Below are 19,829 nucleotides of genomic sequence, written 5' to 3'. Positions count from 1 at the left end.
CAAAGACTGGACAGCTCTGAGATCCGGCGAGAGAGCTTTGCGTTACAAGGAAGAGATTCGTGAAGGATTCTCTAGAGAAAATGGCGAATCTTTGGTTGAACGGGGCAACGCCAAACTTTCACCCAAAACCCATTAGCCACACTATTCGAAGAAGAAGCTACGTTCCTGCTAGTAACTTTGCACGCTTGATAATATCCGGATTTAACCGAATAAAATCCGTTCTTGTTTAATGGCCAATAGAGCTTATCCGGAGGTAAATTTATGCTAATGGGGATTTTCAAAATATTAGTTACATCAGCTGAAGAGAAACAGCCATTAAGCTTCTCAACATCCCAACCACCATGGCTATCCAGAAAAAACCCCACTTTGCAACCCGCAGGGACATTTAAGGCACCAATCGGCTTCATATATGTCACGACCCAATTTCATGGATCGTGACCGGCGCTAGGGTATGGGTATGATTGTACCAAAACCCGTAGCAAGCCTTGCGGAAAACCACCAATCATATAAACCTGCAGAAAAACCAATGCTCGGGGGCAACCGAGACTCCAACTTAAACTATCAGTTTAAATATAAGTACTTTCATTAAATAAAAATAAGTAGAGTTAAACAATAGTAATGCCAAAGCATAAAATAAAGCCAGTCAGACAAATTCGACAAACAGACTAGAATAATATAGACTTCTAGTTTACTACTGCGGTCTAAGAAAAAGGTAGTTTGACAATTTATTAAAAGAAAATAAACCTCCGAGGAATAAAGATTCGGAGTGGACCAGCTTTCAAATCATAAACCTGGAAAATTTGGGAAAACAACGGGGTCAGATATACTGAGATGAGTTCGCAATACTATTTACATTTATTAAGTTTAAAACCCTTAAATCAAAACAGTTTATACTAATATAGTATGATTATGGAATAACAGTATTGAAATGATCCCAGCATAAGTATGACATAGCATACTGAAAAATAAACCCAGAGTGGACGGGAACTAATCCTCGTCAAATTACCAGCGTAAGCAAGACCACAGTCTGCCGATCCCAGAGTATATACCGGTGCACACAGTCTCGATACAAGCCTATCGAGTAGCTCGTTTCAATCCAGATCCATAATCGCTTAAAACAGTTCAAAAACATTTATAATACTAAAATAAAATGCGGTACTTAATAAAGCGGTAAATAGCACTACAAACTCACTGCTTGCTTATCCACGTGAATCTTGGCAAACAGCTAACCCTGCGTAGACTCCAAAGCACGAGCAGTCGACGGGTCTAAAACATTATACGAGTTAAAATTCGAACAAGCCCTAACTCTAAGAATACTAGACACCACATAGGACTAGCATCTCGAACACAACCAAAGAATCAACCAAGGTGACCAAGTACAACCAATGTATATCCAAAATATTTCATTCAAACCAAATAACAAAGTTAGGCAAATTAAATTAGGTGAGTTCTTATCTTTGAAACAAAACCAAAGTCCTTTCATAACTTAAATACTTTATTTAAAATCGAAAGATTTTCCAAAGTAGTGTGTTAGCTTTAACTGCAGTATAGCTCAACATCACATGTCGGGAGACCACGTCTAACCCGACTCATACATAAACCAAAGTTAAAACCAAAGTCTTAAATCAAACCTTAAATAAAACCAAAGTTATTTTAATAAGAACTCATACCTTAACTTAATAATGCCAAAACATAATTTAGCCAAATAAGCTTGCCAACACTTGACAAGTAACACCCAAGGTACACTTGAATATATCACCTTAAATAGAATCAATAAGATTCAACATATTTCAAGTATCAACTTGAAACTAAAATAACTTAGCTAAACATAATACGACCATCTTACTCCTTACATGCCTTTAATCAATTACTTAACCCATGTTAACCACAATCTAGAATAAGGCTAACATCCTTTTAATATGTTTAAACCACTTTTAAAACATAGTTTTCAGCCTCTTATATTTACCAAAAACCATCTTAAATATGCCTTAAACATTTGGCCAAAATGTTGGTTAACCATTTAAATCCAATCTCCCCCAAAGTAGCACTACAGTTACTTAAAATCAATGTTAAAGTAATTTCCAGAAAATAAGTCATTTCAAAACAGCGATTTAATCTTTGTAAAACGTTAATTAGCCTATTATTTAACCTTAGCCAATGTATCACAAACCCCCCAAAGAATTAGTTGTTAACTAACAACCTATAATCATCCTATAGTGGATTTCCAGAATTTCAATTTAAAATATTGCCCAATGTATTAATCCTCCAATTAACTCAACCAAATCAATCCACCCAAAGTACAATTGACAAGAACAAGCCAATCGCAACACTAATCATTATATACAGATTTTTATATTGCAACCAAACAGAAATTAACAAGCCAAACACCCTAGGTATGGATTCATACAATCATTTAGCAATCTCAACACATTTAAACAATGGATTAGAGCCACTAACCTCTTGGAACAGATTAAGAACGATTCAATATAGAAAACCCAGAAAATATTTGATTAGAACAAACCTACAATCAACCAAACACCATAACTAATTAATCCAAATCGATGGGAGAAAGAAATCAATGAATTAAACGACAAGGGATAGATTTAGAACACTTACTGAATGTCTAAATCACCAAGAAAAGGTAGGAAATCAGTTGGGAATGAGTTAGAATCGTGTTTAGGGTTTTAGGAAAAAGTGGGGGCTGATTAGGTTTCAGAAACGGGGCTTTTATAAGCTTTCCCGTTGTGAACCGGTTCACTGGCCGGTTCTACTGGGCAGAACCGGTTAATGAACCGGCCATGCCAAAAGTGAGCCGGCCCTCTGGCCGGTTCTACTGGGTAGAACCGGTCAGAGAACCGGTTTACCCTCTGCTCAGCAAAACTGAGCAAACCGGACCTCCAAACCGGTTCTACTCAGTAGGTCCGGTCCTAGGTCCAGTCAAGGCCTTAAAACCGACTTAAAACATGTCCGAACACGTCCTGAAAGCTACGATACGATCCGCCAATCGCACACACAAGTGTGAACCAAACCGACACCAAAACACATGCACAAACCGAAGTCAAAACACGGCTAGTGTTCAACCTAAACCGAACATTATACGGTCAACCAACCTTCGAATGGAGTCAGAAAAACACGGGGTATTACATTCTCCCCAACTTAAAAACAAAATCGTCCTCGATTTTAACACAACGAAAACAAGCACAAAGCACGATACACGCGCACAAAGCACCCCAAGTAAAACATATAACACAAATCCAAAGTACTAAACTAACATCGAACATTCGAAACAACGCTAAACTCAACGTACCTCAAGGAATGAAATATAACAATTCCACATAATGGACTCCGTCCCCTAAGTATTCTCCCTAACTATAAATCCGAATAAACTGAAACCATAGGCATACCTTCACTCATCTACCTACGCACTTGCGTAACCACTAACTTAATAGATTGCTCCTGGAATGATAACTCAAAACTACCACTCATATAAATCAACAACTCAAATTGTCACCACACATATATGCGCAAAATTTTAAATCCAACAGTTCGTTGATCCAAACGATTACTTGATTAAACAAAATATAAACCTTCAGTATTTTTCAACTATAAACAATAAATATGCTCACAAGGGAGGTTACCAGGACCCGCTCGAGGTCTAACAGCTATAATAACAACCTTAACAAGGTGCAAGGACAATCCGAAACTCAAATCGTAATTCCTACAATATCAAAATTCAACACTTCAAAATGGAAACTTTAAAATCCCCATTAATGACACCATGCAACCCTCGCAACTTACTTAATATATCAACACCTATTATCCCACATCGAAGCATTAAATAAACTCGTTATATCAAACAAACGATCTAGTCCAAAATTAACTAGATAAGGTTCTCGCCAATATATATTAGCCAACTTTAAAACATTATCAAAATCGAGTTGTACACACGACAAGGACTAAGCTCGAAAAGACCATCAACCTTAACAAATTATTAAACACGTATGACATTCCAAAGAATATACCATTTTAACTTATGACAACGAAATCTTCAATTTACATACAAATTGACTCATTCAGATAGATCCTTCCACTCATACAATAAGAAAGCATACATGCCGAAGTTACCCAAGGTAATTAAACACCAACATACATACAAATTTTGCACAAACCAAATTTTATGCCGCACACAAAAGGTTCAACAACCAAATAAAACGATATCCAACTTCAAACAACAAAAATCCCAATCAATAGTATCGACCAACCAACCTTTATTGTTGAAACCTACTAATCACGATTCTCGGATGAGCTAACTCGTAAATCCGAACCTAACTCAAATTCTCAAAATCATCTTACCAAATGTAACTGTCATCTTGCAACCAGGATATCACCTAGATCAAATTCACTAGCAACTAGGTCATTGGTTATGCTTAAGTCAAACTTATATGAAAACAAAATTTCCAAACACAAAATATTATATTTATATTTTCCACTTCTCTTTTAAAGACGTTAACATCTTATACCTCTCTTTATATACATAGACCAAAATTCTTTTACCGTTCGAAAACCTCCAGTTTTGTAAACACAATAAAAGTTTCAAAACATTCGTATTTTGAATTCCGCAGTTACACCTTACTTTCAATATAAGTTTGCAAATATATAAAATAGTTCAACTAACATAATTATTATTCTCTTAAATCAATGCTTGATAAAAAATTTATCCCTTTATCAAAATAGAAAATATTTGTAAAGAAATATCTTCTTCCACACAATATTTTTATACGAGTATACCAAAACATTTATACAAAAACGAATTATGTAAAAACAAACTTCTTTTAAAATCACGGCGTAAACACATACGACGAGCATAACCAAATCCCTTAATCTAATAACCTCAAATCATAAATTGAAAGCTAACACATAAGTCTTTCAATCCGACCTCAAAATCCTATCACATTTATAACAACAATAACTCGAGTGCAACCTTTATATTCATTCTTACTCCCTATGAAGCACCGAATTTTTGATACTACAGATCAATCACTCATAACGTAATCGTCCTTAATTCACCACCATAATCACAGAGTATTTGCCTAGCTATCTTTCGGTAACAATTTCAAAATGATTTGAAATCCAACAACTTTATAAATACATTTATCACATTGTGACTCGCGAGTTCGTTTCAAAACGTCTTTCATAAAAACACTTTATCGATAAAATCCCTTTTTACATAATTGTGCGCCAGGGTAATGACATCTCTCATCCCCAAAGAGTTGCATCCAACTCTAAACTTTTCTATGCACGTGATGCATGTACTATTATGCATGTATCAATTATAATTTTTTTTTTAGTGAACATACTCAGTGCTCAATGCAATTTCCTATTCGTGACATACAAAAATGCATGTTCGTGATATGTCTGGGCACAATTACGTGATAAAAACATTTCAAATACGTTAACAAATTAACATTTGAAATCAATTTCTCGATAAAACATTTACTAGACGTTACACTCTGTGGGACGTGCACTCGATAACCTCAAAAATATTTCTCAAACTCCATACTTGCAATTCACTAAATCACACGATACTATTATAACAATCTAACTCAATAACTCCATTAAACTATCTAATGCATAAATAATATCCATCTAACTTCAACAAAACTGAAACTTACACCCAAGGGAAATAACACATCATATACGTTTCTGCAATACTTACCACCCGTTCTCGCATCACATCGATTAACCTTGATGAAAAACACTAGTGTATTAATACACTGATATATATCCTCGAGTTAGAATTTCCAATATCCTTATCTAGGATAAACATAAACCACCAAACGTTCCAAAGAAACAATTCCATCAATTTCCTCGATATCGAAATCCAAAGATCTCGATCCACAAACAAAACAGCAAACCCAGCGTCACCCAAATTGAAACTAAAGCAAAATAGGGTCTAAACGAAAGTTCGACTCACTATCAAACCAACATCAAGGTAAGCCAAAAAAAACCGCGTGAAATAATTTACCTCACGTGCTTCTCCGCACGAAGAGACAAAACAAACTCAACCAACATAAATCAACTAAACTTGCGAGGTAAACAACGCAAATTCAAATCAAGAGATCATGAATTCTACAATTCTAAAACCCTCCAAGTGTGCCATACAGCCAATTAAACCAGCATACTTAAATGACAAAATCAAAATGTGCTACAACCAGTTTTGACTTTGTAATAAAGTCAACCTGTAATATGTCACCTTTCAAGAGTACGCTTCAAATTCATTTTGAAATTTAAAGTCAACAAAAAAAATATTCAATTGTTTTTTTTTGAGACCCACTGTTAAAACGCAATCAATTATCCGGAAAACATCTCTTCTTATAAATCAATCGCATTAAAAGAATTCCCAAAGTATTTCAATTATAAAATCATCGAGTTAGCCGAGTCATTACAACTACCAAGCTCAACTCCCAAATTTGGGTGACCCAAGTCGAACCCAAAACAACTGTCTATAAAACGTATTCAAAACATTTGTAAGTCCGGAAGGATGCCTTTAAATAAAATTCCATTTTTTTATAAGAGCTCAACGCAACCCAAGTGTCAAAAATTAACTCAATCACTCAGTTGAGAAGAACATAAATCACCACAACTATTTATAATTTTGAAAAAGCATTTAAATAAAATCTCAATTTTTCTTAAAAAAAATAGGAGTTCAACCTTATCCGAAAATCAAAAGCATTTCAAAATCTTAAGTGAGAAAATCTTTAATCTCAAACAGTTATTCTGTAAACACCTAATCTGGCCAAACGTAATATACCAAACATATGACCAACGACGCTTCAAACGTCGACAAACCACAACGCGGTGAAATTAACAAAAGCAATATTAAATCCTCAAATGTGAATCACCTCATAATTTAAATTATTTTGAAAATAATTGTTTGTCAACACTAATCCAAACGTAAGATTCTGAAATACATGAAATTCATTTTACTTGAAAAGTAATCAAAAATCACTTTTTTAAAAAGTATTAAAACCAGACGTCTATTCCGATTCTCGTGTCAAAACACAAAAGTAATCAAAATAATTTTCTTAATAAAAAGTGTAAAACCAACGTGCAATCAAACAACATAAAGCTACAAAACATGTTTAAAGATTTAACACAAAAATCCTTTAAAAATCATACAAGGCCAAAGCCTAACGTATCATAGTATGTGCCAACCTATTTAGCACCCAACAACGCAGCCAAAACCAAATTGTACTCACCAACAAGGTGAAGGCAACCCAATTATAATCAAAATTATCCAAGGCGTAAAAGCCAAGAACTAATCACCCAAGGTAAAAATCATATAAGGAACAACATCCTACAAAGCATCACCCGAAGTAAACACCATATAAGGCACAATAGCCATCAAAACATCACCCAAAGTATATCTCATAGATGGCACAACAGTCAACAAAAATCACTCAAAGTATATCTCATATATGGCACTACAGCCAACAAATCACCCAATGTATAAGCAGTAAACATTCCGAAGTAAAGCATCAGTAACACATAAAACCGACACTCAACATTCCTATAGATTAAGGTAGAAATTTTGAAAACAGAAGATGACGTTTCAAAAGACAAGACTTGAATCCTAATTCCGCAGTAGATCCTATAACACAACCGTAACACTTAACATGCTTTAAAGCGATAAACACATAACATGCAAAAATTTGGCCTTAGTTCGAAACTAAGGCTCTGATACCAACTTTGTCACGACCCAATTTCATGGATCGTGACCGGCGCTAGGGTATGGGTATGATTGTACCAAAACCCGTAGCAAGCCTTGCGGAAAACCACCAATCATATAAACCTGCAGAAAAACCAATGCTCGGGGGCAACCGAGACTCCAACTTAAACTATCAGTTTAAATATAAGTACTTTCATTAAATAAAAATAAGTAGAGTTAAACAATAGTAATGCCAAAGCATAAAATAAAGCCAGTCAGACAACAAACAGACTAGAATAATATAGACTTCTAGTTTACTACTGCGGTCTAAGAAAAAGGTAGTTTGACAATTTATTAAAAGAAAATAAACCTCCGAGGAATAAAGATTCGGAGTGGACCAGCTTTCAAATCATAAACCTGGAAAATTTGGGAAAACAACGGGGTCAGATATACTGAGATGAGTTCGCAATACTATATACATTTATTAAGTTTAAAACCCTTAAATCAAAACAGTTTATACTAATATAGTATGATTATGGAATAACAGTATTGAAATGATCCCAGCGTAAGTATGACATAGCATACTGAAAAATAAACCCAGAGTGGACGGGAACTAATTCTCGTCAAATTACCAGCGTAAGCAAGACCACAGTCTGCCGATCCCAGAGTATATACCGGTGCACACAGTCTCGATACAAGCCTATCGAGTAGCTCGTTTCAATCCAGATCCATAATCGCTTAAAACAGTTCAAAAACATTTATAATACTAAAATAAAATGCGGTACTTAATAAAGCGGTAAATAGCACTACAAACTCACTGCTTGCTTATCCACGTGAATCTTGGCAAACAGCTAACCCTGCGTAGACTCCAAAGCACGAGCAGTCGACGGGTCTAAAACATTATACGAGTTAAAATTCGAACAAGCCCTAACTCTAAGAATACTAGACACCACATAGGACTAGCATCTCGAACACAACCAAAGAATCAACCAAGGTGACCAAGTACAACCAATGTATATCCAAAATATTTCATTCAAACCAAATAACAAAGTTAGGCAAATTAAATTAGGTGAGTTCTTATCTTTGAAACAAAACCAAAGTCCTTTCATAACTTAAATACTTTATTTAAAAACGAAAGATTTTCCAAAGTAGTGTGTTAGCTTTAACTGCAGTATAGCTCAACATCACATGTCGGGAGACCACGTCTAACCCGACTCATACATAAACCAAAGTTAAAACCAAAGTCTTAAATCAAACCTTAAATGAAACCAAAGTTATTTTAATAAGAACTCATACCTTAACTTAATAATGCCAAAACATAATTTAGCCAAATAAGCTTGCCAACACTTGACAAGTAACACCCAAGGTACACTTGAATATATCACCTTAAATAGAATCAATAAGATTCAACATATTTCAAGTATCAACTTGAAACTAAAATAACTTAGCTAAACATAATACGACCATCTTACTCCTTACATGCCTTTAATCAATTACTTAACCCATGTTAACCACAATCTAGAATAAGGCTAACATCCTTTTAATATGTTTAAACCACTTTTAAAACATAGTTTTCAGCCTCTTATATTTACCAAAAACCATCTTAAATATGCCTTAAACATTTGGCCAAAATGTTGGTTAACCATTTAAATCCAATCTCCCCCAAAGTAGCACTACAGTTACTTAAAATCAATGTTAAAGTAATTTCCAGAAAATAAGTCATTTCAAAACAGCGATTTAATCTTTGTAAAACGTTAATTAGCCTATTATTTAACCTTAGCCAATGTATCACAAACCCCCCAAAGAATTAGTTGTTAACTAACAACCTATAATCATCCTATAGTGGATTTCCAGAATTTCAATTTAAAATATTGCCCAATGTATTAATCCTCCAATTAACTCAACCAAATCAATCCACCCAAAGTACAATTGACAAGAACAAGCCAATCGCAACACTAATCATTATATACAGATTTTTATATTGCAACCAAACAGAAATTAACAAGCCAAACACCCTAGGTATGGATTCATACAATCATTTAGCAATCTCAACACATTTAAACAATGGATTAGAGCCACTAACCTCTTGGAACAGATTAAGAACGATTCAATATAGAAAACCCAGAAAATATTTGATTAGAACAAACCTACAATCAACCAAACACCATAACTAATTAATCCAAATCGATGGGAGAAAGAAATCAATGAATTAAACGACAAGGGATAGATTTAGAACACTTACTGAATGTCTAAATCACCAAGAAAAGGTAGGAAATCAGTTGGGAATGAGTTAGAATCGTGTTTAGGGTTTTAGGAAAAAGTGGGGGCTGATTAGGTTTCAGAAACGGGGCTTTTATAAGCTTTCCCGTTGTGAACCGGTTCACTGGCCGGTTCTACTGGGCATAACCGGTTAATGAACCGGCCATGCCAAAAGTGAGCCGGCCCTCTGGCCGGTTCTACTGGGTAGAACCGGTCAGAGAACCGGTTTACCCTCTGCTCAGCAAAACTGAGCAAACCGGACCTCCAAACCGGTTCTACTCAGTAGGTCCGGTCCTAGGTCCAGTCAAGGCCTTAAAACCGACTTAAAACATGTCCGAACACGTCCTGAAAGCTACGATACGATCCGCCAATCGCACACACAAGTGTGAACCAAACCGACACCAAAACACATGCACAAACCGAAGTCAAAACACGGCTAGTGTTCAACCTAAACCGAACATTATACGGTCAACCAACCTTCGAATCGAGTCAGAAAAACACGGGGTATTACAATATAAGCAGCTGAAGTAATCCAGTTATCGTTCATAACATCAATCCGATCACCATTACCAACCCGCCATGCTAAGCCTGAGTCCAGAACACGCTTGCCCTCCATGATACTTTGCCATAAGAAGCTCGAACCCCGTCTAACTTTGGCAGCCACAAAATCAACGCTCCGATAGTACTTGGCTTTAAGTACTCTAGCGCAAAGAGAGCCTGGATTTTGAATAAGTTTCCATGCTTGTTTAGCAAGCATAGCAAGATTGAATGCACGAAGGTTGCGAAAACCCAATCCACCCTCCTTTTTCGGTTTACAAATGGCATTCCAACTAACCCAAGAAATCTTCTTTTGATCATCAGACCCGCTCCACCAAAATTTTGAGATGATCCCTCGCATTTCATCACAGAACGAGATAGGTAGAGCAAAAAAACTCATGATATAGGTCGGAATCGATTGAGCAATTGACTTAATAAAAACTTCTCTCCCCGCTTTTGATAAGAACCTCTCTTTCCAACCAAGGATTCGCTTATGCAGGCGGTCTCTGAGGAAAGCAAAAATGAAAAATGCTCTAACTTAAGTTCTTTGTTTTTTGTATATATAAAAAAAAAACTTAAGTTCTTTGTTCCGACTGATATAAAATCCAGTTCTTTAAAATATTGATTAAGAAACATGGCATAAAGTTAGAAATTGCCACCCATAATGAAATTGACAACATAATTACCGTGAAATTGGAAGTTTCATAAGTATGAAATTGAAATGTTTTAATATTTTCTAATAATTACATAAGAGATCTTATAGCCCCATCGGGATTCTTTTGTTCAAACCTATTGCTTTAACATACGAGAAGAATTTTTTACGTAAACTCAGTTTACCACATCATTCATGTATTAAACTAATCATATTATAACACGTCATTAATATGGTGACATATTACTATCAAAAAGTGTAAAAATAACAACCAAAATTACGATAACACCATTATTTTAATGACGTGTTGTAATATAATTGACTTGTTTATAGATAACGTGATAGAATGAATTTATTTAAAAATTTCATAAGAAATATCATCAAAGGAGGTCAAAAAGTCAACACTATGAATGAAACCTCAAATAGTAAGAGATTGACCCTCGAGAAATGTTAGACCAAATTTTTATAGAAGCATAAGTGTGAAAATATAATCTTTATGATCATGACAATTATATAGCCTATGATATTTCTACTAGAAGTTGACCAGCAAAATAAATAACTTTGGTGGGCCAATTGAAGCCTTATTTTTCAAATTGAATGATTTTTCTCTTTTTCTTTTTCATTCTCTCAAATATTTCTTGACTTAAGTATCAATTTGCCCTTTCAACTTGTAAGCAATGGGCAATTAACACACAAATTAACTTTGTAGGCAAATTAATCATGAACTTGCATATTATGGGCAATTTGCCTCATTTTGACAATTTGCCCCCTAAACTTATAAGTTATTTGTCTCTCAATTGACAATTTACCCTATCAAATTTTAAGCTAATTTTTAAAAATGGGGCTAATTGCCCATAATCAGCAAGTTTATGACTAATTTGCCCACAAAGTTAATTTATATGTTAATTGCCCATTGCTTACAAGTTGAGGGGACAAATTGCTATTTAAGTCAATATTCCTTTATATTCAGAACAAAAATTACTATAATATTATGTAATTTTAAAATGTCGATTTTTCCAAGTGTAATATTATCTATAAAACGATAAGCTATACTTCAAATGATATAAATGTTAGGCAGCAATTTGTTAGGTCGTGGGTTTGATATCCCACAAGCGCTTTCCCTCCTTAATTATAATTTTTTTTTATCTATAACTGGAAAAATGAAATTTAACGAATTTGGACTAAAAATTTATTCGGATTTTAAGTAAATTATCAAAATATATTTATTTAAGAATTTTGAAAAATACGTTGAAATTTAGTTTCAGAATTTTTCACTGAAACTCAATATTTATGGTTTACATGCTAATTCAATAATAAAAATTGAAGTTGATACATGCTATATACCTAAGATATATACGAGCATAAACAATATAATTTGATTTATAAAGGAAGGATAATTTGCTAATTTGTTAATTGAAAAAATAATTAGTGAGAGGGAATCAAATATTCATCCCCGAACCTGATACTTTCATTTTTGCTTGCAGAGTGGTACATAAGCCATTTGAATTATAGCAGTTTATACAAACAATATGAAAAAATACAGCATTATAGTACTTTTGAGACATAAGAGATATTTATACAACTGAATCGTATCTAAAATGTGTAGCCAAATTTGTCGAGTACAGAAACTGATAATAAGTTCCGTCCAAAAGAAGGTACATAGAAAACATCTTTTAAAATGAGTTCCAAGTCGGTGTCTAATTTTAAAGAAACATATCCGACATACTCTACATTCATTTTAGCATTGCTTCCAACCATGAATATTAACTCATCCTTATTTGGTTTTTCATATTTATAAATTTTTATAATATAAAGATAACATGTTTTTTTTTTTTGAGTTAATGTCATAAAAATTCACCAACTTTACACATTTTTTCATTTTAATCACGCAGTTTAAATTTTTTTATTTTTATGCCCGAACTACCATTTTTTCTCAAATTCATGCATGGTGCTGAGGTGTCACGGCTCCATTGATATAATTCGCTGAGGCGGAGGTCATTTTACACCAATAAATGAGTGTCACCTCAGCACCGTGCATGAATTTGAGAAAAAAATGATAGTTCGCGCATGAAAATGAAAAAATCTAAACTGCGTGATTAAAATAAAAAAACGTGTAAATTTTGTGATTTTGTTACATTAACCTTTTTTTTTTTTTTATAATACTATCCTCATTCAATCTTTTTGATGTGATTCTATCCAATTGACAATATAATTACTAAGAGGTTTCATAAATGGTTTATGATTTTGGTTGAAATTACATAAGAGATTTTATAGCCCCACTGAGGATTTTTTGGTTGAAATCAATTGCTTTCACATGTTCTTGACTCTTGAAAATTATAAAAATTTCTTCATATCAAAGGAGGTCAAAAAGTCCACACCACAAAGAAAATCTCAAATAGTAAGAGAATGGTCCTCTAGAAACACAAGACTAGATTTTCTTAAAATTACGTCTCAAGAAAATATAATTTTGGTGGGACAATTCAATTCTTAATTGAATGAACTTTCTCTTTTCCTCAAAAATATGAAAATGCCATGAAGAGGGGTGTTATTTTCAAAATTTAAATTAGTGAAATAAATTTATTATTTTTTTGCTTTGAGCCAATGACGGAGTAGACTGAGTAGTCAGATAATAACTCTCTAAAATATTAAAAAATGAAATACCATAAGTTTCTTCTAGTAGTAATAACTCTAATTTTAATAATTTCAAAAGAAAAACTCTAATTTTAAAATTATTTGATTATCTTGATTTAACCATCAAACGGGTTAATGGTGTTACAAAACCAAATCTTTTTAACTTTTTGAAAATATATAAAAAAAATTTAAAAATTGTAAATCTATTTAATTTTACAAATTTATTGTAAATATATCTATTTTATTAAAATTGACTTAATTATGCACAAAATAGCAATAGAATGTGATTTTTTAAAAAAAATTGAATAAAAAAAGAATTATTAGTTACAATGTCACATGATTTTGATAAATCAATTTTAAAAAATCAAATCGATTATAATAAATTGAATAGATTTCCAATAGGGGTGTGCACGGATTCTAAATATCTCCAAAATCGAATCGAGAACCGGACCGAAAATATCCAGAACCGAAAAATATATGTTGACCATTGACTTTTCCCGAACCAAACCGTACCGAAAATTTTATTTATACGGTTCTGGATCTTTTATAAATAACCATACCGAGAACCGAACCAAACCGTACCAAACCGAAGTACCGAACTTATACCCAAAAAATCGAAATTATATATATATTATGTTATTCTATTTTTTAATTTGATTATATTCATATTAATTTTGAATTACTAAACATTAAAATTACTTTATAAAATTAAATAATATATATTAAAAAAATTAGGCTATATATATATAAATTATTACTTTACATAAAAATAAAATTACTTATATATTTTAATAAGAATTATATAAATTGGTTAAATATTTAATGATTATTAAAAATATTTTTTAAAAATTAATATGAACAATTTACACATTTATTATTTTATATCATTGACCAAATTACATAGATTTAACAAAAATAATATAGTTTTAAACTTGAGAATAGATAAAAATACCCTTATCATATAATCAAAAATTTAATATTAAATCGAATGATAATATAAATATTGTGGTCTTTTATTTTATTGATGATTATTTATTTGTGATTGTTGAAAACATGAAAAAAAAAGAATGAAAGAGTAGCTAATTAATTTTAAATCAAAATAATATATTATAATGTAGTAAAGATCATATTTTAAATAAAATAATAGCCGTGGTTCTAGTGATATATGTACCGAACCGTACCGAACTAATAGGACTGAATCTCCGTACCGAACGGTACCTTGTAATAATTTAGAAATACATTGTAATAATTCGGCCATAGCTTGTTACAGTTGAGTTTTTTCAACGGTTTCTCCGTTTTTCTCAATTTATTTATGTAAAATCTTTAAGTAATTTAAGCTGAACAATTCAATTGAAATCGGACTTCTAAACCGATAAAAGTAGCAGCAGGCAGAAAAAACAAGTAATACAAATGATAATATACAAAATTCGGCCCCCGGGCCGATTAAAATTTTACAAAGTATTTGGAAATGTTAAAAACAACAAAAGATGCGGCCACCAGGCCGATCAAAATTGTTCAAAATATTCAGGTGCTCTAAAAATATTATGAAATTGTTCAGGACTTAAAACTATTACAAGAAATCTCTAGAAATGGCGGAAACAAGTGCCCAATTCACTACGAACTCGATTATACTCGATCCGCGCCGTTTCATTCTTCGGCTTGATTTTGGTGATGCTCCCTTTGAGGAGATTCCGAACCTTTTTGATCTCCAAACCTTCCACCATATCTCTGTCCAGTGAGACTTCGAGATCGCTGTTGCTCTTCTTATCTGTCTCAAACTCAAGCTGCATGGCGGCGATTTTCTCTCCCAGCTCCTTTGCACGCGTTCGTCGATCTTGTAGTGTTGAGACAACCGATTACGCGGTCACCTTCACAGAGTCCAATTTTTCTTTAGCCTTAAGCTCTTGACGAAGCAGCTTGTCATGCTCAGTTTGAACTGACACCGAGTCATGATACATTCTCTAGAAGGCTGGGAGTGATGCAGACAGGTTTTCCACAGCAGAAAGAGCCTCGTCATTAAGGATCTCAGAAGGAGCATCGGCTAGAGCTGTCGCCGCCCGTTTCAGTTTCTCGACGCCTTCAGGCGATTTGAATAAGTCGATGCCTTCGTTCTTCATTTGAGCCATCACGTCCATATGGTCTTCCCAATTTGCAGAAGGACGATTGCTCGCCTCAGTCAATAATTCGCCGGCAAAAAGGGGAGCGAGATCTTCGTCTTCACTGTCTGAATCGTGAAAGGCCACTGACTTGGCCGTTACATCATCTCCCTGGACCGAGGTTGTTAATGGGATCTTCCATGTTTTCCCATAATAAAACATTAGCGGCTAGGCGATATGTTTATAAAACGGAGTTATGAGAAACATACCTTGGAAGCTGGAGGTTTTGACATCCTCTCCTTCAAGTTGAGGCACTCTAGAGCTAGGGGCGATAAAAGTTAGGGGGTTTCCATTCTCCTCATGATCTCCGAAACATTAGGAGTTTGGGAGCTGGTGGCTAAAGAAGTCTGCGTGTTGCCTTCCCCTTCGGCGGCTTGAGAATCGCTCATGTTCTGGGTATCGCCCCCAGTCTGAGTATCGCCCTTGGAGGACGAATGGCAGCTTTGAGATAGAGTTGCGGCTGGTGATGGATTAAACATGGAGGAGCCTTTTCGCTCGGATTGTTCTTTATTTTCGGCCTCCTTTGGTTCAGATCGCCCTCTTTTTGCCTTCGGTTCCTTAGCAGACAATTTTGCGGCTCTCTTCTTGTTTGCCTTTTTAGCCGCCGGGTTCTCTTCCTCATGGTCATTATCCCAATTGTCTTCTTTGTCGAAGTAGGGAACTCCGACTAAACAAAAATGGAAGTGTTAGAACAAGGACATTTCTCATTTATTTACAGTACAAAAATTACTCGCCATTACTTGGGATCCTCTGGTAACAGATGCGCACCAGTTCTCTTATAGTTTCTTTGTAAGGTGGGCATCAGATGCCAGTATAAGTAACTCCCAAATCAGTTAAGTCTTTCTTAGATTTGTTTTCTTAGGTTTCTTAATGGGGGTGACTGAAGTAATGTTACACTTAGGAACAATTGGTGATTTATACTTGAATTTGGGCTGAACTTTTTCTAAAAAGAGCTGATAAGGCAGGTGATTATACTTTTCTTCCCAAATTTTATCCCATTTTTATAGAAGTTAGATAGAGCTATTTTCATATATTCTTGCATTTTAAGGTTCATTCCTGGGCGATCTAAAGGGTCGAATTTGAAATTATAAAAACGCTCGAAGCGAGAAATTTCGAAGAGATAACTAAGTTTACCTGTAAAAGTATGACTTTTGGGGCCTGCAAAAGAAACAAATCGGCATGAGTAGGTTTTCTGTTTAAAGGAGGCAAATCAAAATTATACGGAGAAAGAATTTCTTTAGGCGATAAGTCAAAGGATGTTTGAACGATGGAAGTCCACCAGTTGGTGAACTCCGGGGTACAGGAAGGGCTGACACTTGGGCGAGACAATTCGGATAATGGGGGAAGATAGGCTCGGTTAAGACGCACTACTAGAAAACAGTCGATTAGCGACGGATTTGAAATCCGTCGCTAAAATCAAAATAAGCGACAAATTTTTAATCCGTCGCTAAATCCTATAAAAAAGCCACTTTTAGCGACGAAATTTTCGTCGCTAAAAGTGGCGGGATGAAGCCTGCCAATTTGTTTTTCACTTCTAGCGACGGATTACAAAATCTGTCACTAAAAGTGAATATTTACTAAAAAGTTATAATTAAAAAATATTTATTAAAAAAAATATTTATTAATTAAAATATTTATTATAAAATAATTTATTAAAAAAATAATGATTTATTTAAAAAATGATGATTTATTTAAAAAATAATTATTTATTAAAAATTTATTATTCTTGAACAAAATAATAATTTATTAAAAAATAATTATTTCTTTAAAATTTATTATTTGAAAAAAATTATTATTTATTAAAAAAATTATTATATTAGAATGCTGGAGTAAAGTATAAAAGTAATAATCTGTTGTTTTATCTTAAATAATTTATTAATTATTTATTTAAAAATAATTAGTATGAAAATAATTATCGTATCATACGGGAGTAAATTTCAGGAGTAACGTTTTGTTACTTTCAATTATTATTTAAATATAATATATATAGATATATAACAAAAATTTGACTTGGTTAAGATAGAGGCACGTGCGGGAGAACTACAGAGTTAAAGAGGATTGGGTTGGAGCAATGTGAAGGATGTGTGACCTACTGGGAAGTTGGGAATTGGGAAATTTGCAAAAATTGATAGTGTGTGTTGTATAGCGGGTATGTGTGTGACGGTGAGTGACCGAATATTTCTTTTACGATTTTAATTAAAAAATTATTATTTTTTTGGTTTTTTTTTAAATTAGCGACGGATTTAAATCCGTCGCTAATTTTTTAAATCCATCGCTATAAATTTAGCGACAAAAAATTTAGCGATGGACGTTGTTCGTGGCTAATCCGTCGCTTTAGCGACGAAATTCATCCATTTAGCGACGGAAAAATCCGTCGCTAAATGGCTGTTTTTTAGTAGCGACGAGTGATGTATTGAAACTCAGAGTAATTTTTAATTGAAGCTCTATGGGTCCCGCAATTATTAAAGGCGATCAATAAAGGACATGAAATTCCTTGACCGAAGCCGAATTGGCGAGATACGTAATTCGGGCAGTATGGTTCGTCCCCACTACGGTCATAATCTAATCCGACAACTAACTTCCTTGATATTAGGGCACTTCCCCAGTATGGACCACCGAGCTTTAATCTTGGATCAGCCTTCATCGCCGCTTCCATGTCCTCGGCATCTTATCCGGCGAAGAGCCAAGATGGTGGGTAAGTGAGTGGTAATGCAGGGTAGATCAGCTCAGGCGATCTAATAGCATGATTGTTAAACACTTGGAGCACGTCAAGTATGTGCGGTAGACGAATCCCGGTCGAAATTAGTTTATAACCACAGAGATCGGCCTTGATTGGAGGACCAACTTCAAACAACTCCGGGAAATATAAGGCGAGCCATAGTTGAAGGATCCAAAGTGGACCTCCTGGGCATTTGAAGACTCGCGGGTCGCTAAGAGGAGCAATATCGCATAAGAACGGTACATGTGAGCTAACATGAATTTGCCCAGATTGCATCGGCGTCCTTCGGCGGGTCGCTAAGAGGAGCAATATCGCATAAGAACGGTACATGTGAGCTAACATGAATTCGCCCAGATTGCATCGGCGTCCTTCGGCGAGTGCTGCAGCTAGGAGGAAGCGGTCTTGAGTTACTCGGAAAGATGAAGTGCACAGTATGTATTTGGCAATGAAGAACGCCAGGAAGGCGACATGCTCTTTGTGGTATGGCTTGTATGGCTCATCGCCCATGAACAACTTCTTGTGCCTAGGTTAAGACAAATTCTGGAATATCGTTATAAAGGTTTGGGTTGATCCGATCGCTGTTGATGGGAATGTTGAGCATGAGTGCTAAGTGGAGCAGAGTAATGGTCATTGGTTTGCATTTGAAACAAAAGCAGTTGCTGGCGCTTGACCAATATAGCGATGCCCCCATAATGTAGTGCTTGGCTATGGGCTTGATGGCCTTGCATAGTTCGATGAGGTCGAAGATGCCGATGTCAATCCATAATTGAAGAAAGTGAGGGGTAAGTCTGATCACCCATTTGGAGAACCCAACATGTTCGATTGGTCAGTTTCTGAAAGTGGTGCTGACCCAGACAGATGACTGATGGGGTAAGCTGAACATAGGAGGAGCTGCTTCGTGAAAGGGAGAGACTAAGTCACTGAGATGGATGGGCGAGGTAATGATCGGGCCGACACAGATTTGGTTATCGCCTGCGTCAACAATTACCTTGGATTCTGTATTCGGAGCATTGGATCGGACGTCGTCAATCTTGGTAGTCACTTGTTCAGCTAGGTTGTTGTTAGGAGCAGCCATGGTACCTGAAATGTAATCGCCCTGATTAGGCGAGTAAAGGGGGTGATTGAGAAGTAATAAGGGGCGAATGCTTACCAGAAAGAGAGAAATGC

General features: G+C 34.8%; 2 long non-coding RNA genes across 2 annotated transcripts; both read right to left on the bottom strand.

Annotated features, from left to right (window-relative positions):
- Positions 1-700: 700 nt before the first annotated feature.
- On the bottom strand, positions 701-2,521 carry LOC130014711 (uncharacterized). The gene is made up of 3 exons (XR_008790651.1): positions 2,458-2,521; positions 1,193-1,266; positions 701-791 (listed from the first exon to the last, which is right to left on the bottom strand). It is a non-coding gene; the product is annotated as an uncharacterized LOC130014711 (long non-coding RNA).
- A 5,513-nt stretch (positions 2,522-8,034) lies between these two features.
- Positions 8,035-9,855, bottom strand: LOC126676648 (uncharacterized). The gene is made up of 3 exons (XR_008790518.1): positions 9,792-9,855; positions 8,527-8,600; positions 8,035-8,125 (listed from the first exon to the last, which is right to left on the bottom strand). It is a non-coding gene; the product is annotated as an uncharacterized LOC126676648 (long non-coding RNA).
- Positions 9,856-19,829: the final 9,974 nt, after the last annotated feature.

The sequence above is a fragment of the Mercurialis annua genome, linkage group LG4 (assembly GCF_937616625.2).
Source record: "Mercurialis annua linkage group LG4, ddMerAnnu1.2, whole genome shotgun sequence".
Classification (NCBI taxonomy): Eukaryota; Viridiplantae; Streptophyta; class Magnoliopsida; order Malpighiales; family Euphorbiaceae; genus Mercurialis; species Mercurialis annua.
This window is presented reverse-complemented; position numbering and strand designations above follow the sequence as displayed.